Genomic DNA, 3817 nt, shown 5'->3' on the forward strand with positions numbered 1-3817 from the left:
GGTCTCTAGCAATTACTGTTACTCAGCCTCTACTGCTCTCAGCCAGCCTCCCTGCCTAAACAAGGTATTCTCCAACTACCGCGGCCCCCATCCGCCCGGACCGATTCCGCTGCCCCCGCCCCCGCCCCCCGATCGCTAGCCGACCCTCCGCCCGGATCGCCGGCCCGACTGCCCTGCGATCAGCTGCCCTCCCCCACCCCGCGATTGGCCAGCCAACTCCCTGCCAATCACCTGACCTCCACGCCCACCCCCATGGCCAGCCATGATTGTCCCCCTCCCTCACCCCACTGATCCCTGATGCAGATGCACAGCGGTACCCCGCCCTGCTCCCAACGATCCCTAATGCAGAATGCACCCACCACCAACCAGCAACCAGCCTCCCCCGGTCTGGCTCCCCCCAGTAGGCCCCACCCTCTCTGGGTCTGGCAGTGCAAGTCTGGCACTATGCAAAGGCCTCCCCCCTTGCCCCCAACCTCCCCAGGGGGCCTCAATGGCCTCCAGTTCTACCGGCGAGGCCATCATGACAGGTCGCTGGGGACCAGCTGTGATTCTCCATTCCAGGTTCTTGCCGGCAAGATCACAGAGGCAAATGAACCCCGACGATACCGTCCTGGTGTATTAAATCAGTGTAAAATTAGATTTAAATATATTTAAATAAATTATTCAGCTTCGCGCCAGAAATGGGCATGCAGCTGATCGTGCTGGATATCCAGTGCCAGTAAGATCATGAGAGGGGAGAAATTGGGCATAAACCATGATTGCTTGTCTCTCGTGTGATTGTACCGGCTAGCCCTGCCCATCAGCCCGGTGGGGTGCAATGGTAAGAGCACCCCCAAAGAATGGGTTTAAAGCCAGCTGAAAAGCTGCCCCACATTGTCTGTGTGTGCTCTGTGAGAACAAGTGCCGTAAAGTTTGACACAGAAATAAAAGCCAACAAACATACTCACATTACCCATGCAAATAGCAATTTTGCAAGAATCTCTCTCTCTCTGACTGGAAGTCAGTCAAGTCAGCAAAGACTGCAGCTGAACAAGAACCGGGTAGCGTCTCCGCCACACTACAGAACACTGCAATCGCAAAACTGACAATGTGGCCAAGATTAGTCATAAGACAGAGGATTGCGAAAGTCTTAGAAACCAACAAAAGTTGACCAAAAATGTAATAAAGAGGGAGCAAATAAACTAGGAGGGAAAACTCACGAGTAATATAAAAATGCACAGTAAGAGCTTCATTAAATATGCAAATAGGAAGCGAGGCCAAAGTTAAAATAGGCCCTTTAGAGAATGAGACTGGTGAAATAATAATGGAGAAGCAGGAAATGGCAGAGGAGTTAATTAAATACTTTGCACCAGTCATTACAATGGAAGATGCTAATATCATTCCAAAAAGATGAAATAATAAAGGGGCAAAGGGATGGGGAAAAGGCTTGGGGTTGGGGAGAAAATAAATATACCTATCACAAGAGAAAAAGTACTAGGGAAACTAACAGAGCTAAGTGCTGAGAAGTCCCCCGGACCTGATGGGATGCATCCTTGTAAGTAGGAAGGAGGAAGTAGCTACTGAGATAGTGGATGCACAGGTAGCAGTAATCTCCAAAGAATCCTTAAATTCTGTAAAAATAGTAAGAAGTTTAACAACACCAGGTTAAAGTCCAACAGGTTTATTTGGTAGCAAAAGCCACACAAGCTTTCGAGGCCTCGAAAGCTTGTGTGGCTTTTGCTACCAAATAAACCTGTTGGACTTTAACCTGGTGTTGTTAAACTTCTTACTGTGTTTACCCCAGTCCAACGCCGGCATCTCCACATTCTGTAAAAATGCCAGAGGATTGGAAAACTGCCAATGTAACACTCTTTTTCAAAAAGGGAGAGAGACAAAAAACAGGTAAGTATAGGCCATTTAGCTTAACATCCATTGCAAAGGAACATCTGGCAGAGCATTTAGAAATACAAAACATAATCAAGCAGAATCAGGAGGGCTTCACGAAGGGGAATCATATCTGACAAATTTGTTAGAATTCTTTGAGGTAACGAGCAGAATAGATAGTAAGGAACCAACAGATGTTGTATAACTGGAGTTCCAAAAAGCATTTGATAAGATACCGCACAAAAGGCTACTTAATAAGATAATAGTCCATGGTGTTTGGGGTAGTATATTAGCATGGGCAGAGGAATGGCTGAGAGAAGACAGAGAGTTGGAATATGACGTGCATTTTCAGGATGGCAACCTGTAACTAGTGGAGTGGAGTGCCACAGGGATCAGTAATTTACAATATATATTTAAGACGTGGATGAGAGGAGTGAATGTACTATTGTCAAGTTTGCAGATGACACAAAAGTGGTTGGGAAGGCAAGTAGTGAGTCCACAAAAGTCCACAGAGGGATATAGACAAGAGTATGTGAGTGGGCAAAACAATTGGCAATATAATGGAGGAAAATGTGGAGTTTTGCACTTTGGTAGGAAGAATAAAGGAGCTGAATATTATTTAAATGGAGAAAGACTGCAGAAAGCTGCAGCATAGAGGGATTTGGGGATCCTCATATATAAATCAAACAAAGCTAGCATGCAATTCAGCAGGAAATAGGGAAGGCAAATGGAATATTGGCCTTAATTTCAAAAGGGACTGGAATATAAAAATAGGGAAGCCATGATAAAACTATACAAGGTACTAGTTAGACCACGCTTGGAAGACTGTGAAGAGTTTTGGCTCCCTTAAAGAAGTATATACTGGAATTAGAGGAACTTCACTAGATTGATCTTGGGTATGAAGAGAGGTTGAGTAGTTTGGACCCGTACTCATTGGAATTGAGAAGAATGAGAGGTAACCTTATTGAGACATATAGAATTCTCACAGGGTTTGTCAGAGTAAATGCTGAGAGGTTATTTCCCCTTGTTGGAGAGTCTAGCACCAGAGGGTCGTATCTCAGAGTAAGGAGTTGCCCATTTAAGACAGTGCTCAGGAAAAATTTCTTCTCTCAGAGAATACTGAATTTATGGAATTCTTTCCTCTGAGGCTATAGAGGCTGGGTCATTAAATATATTCAAGGCTGGGGTAGACAGATTTTTAATCAGTAAGGGAGTGAAGGGTTATGGGAACAAGGCAAAAGATTGGAGTTGAGGAAGATCATATGAGATCAGTCATGATCTCATTGAACGGCAGAGCAGATTCAATGGGCCAAATGGACTACTTCTGCTCCTATGTCTCATGGTGCTATGGTCCCCTGGGACATTGCCTCAATGATGCTAGCAATCTACTGGAGGACAGATTGCTGACCTGTTGTGAGAGCCTGCATGCCTCTTTGGGCAACTGTGTTGGCAGCCATGATAGCAGCATTCTAAGTCAGCATGGCATCAAGTTGTGTTTGCATGGTGACAAGTGTGGATCTCACGACTTCAGGTTGAATTTCCACAGTAGCACTGAGAAGTCTACCTGTGCTGCAACTGAAGCTGAGACATTGTCCACCAAATGCCTGCAAGATGGGTGGGTCCTCAGGTGCTGTCATGGAGTTGGTCATTACTTCCATGCTACTAAACATGGATTGTACGAAGCCCTGTGCCACGTTGGATGTTGGATTCTTCCATGTTTCTTGATCGTGACAAGAGGCTTTGTCGCAGGCCAGCCATTACACCCACTGTCATTCTCCTGTACACTGCCCCAATGAAAGCCTCATCTGAGTTCTCTGTATATTGTGACTATAGATCAGTTACTTTCAACATCTCCTATCCATGCCCCACCGACTTTCCTCCCTTTTTGCATTTCTCATTTCAGATGTCCAAGAACTTTCAGCAGTCCAGCCTCTTTATGACTGATCATAGATGC

At 45.6% G+C, this 3817-nt stretch overlaps 1 protein-coding gene across 21 annotated transcripts in view; it reads right to left on the reverse strand.

Annotated features, from left to right (window-relative positions):
* The window catches only part of gas7b (growth arrest-specific 7b), a 718490-nt gene that overhangs the window by 662037 nt on the left and 52636 nt on the right, over positions 1-3817 (reverse strand). The gene's annotated exons all lie outside the window — the stretch shown is intronic.

This window comes from Mustelus asterias, chromosome 12 (genome assembly GCF_964213995.1).
Source record: "Mustelus asterias chromosome 12, sMusAst1.hap1.1, whole genome shotgun sequence".
NCBI classification, from domain to species: domain Eukaryota; kingdom Metazoa; phylum Chordata; class Chondrichthyes; order Carcharhiniformes; family Triakidae; genus Mustelus; species Mustelus asterias.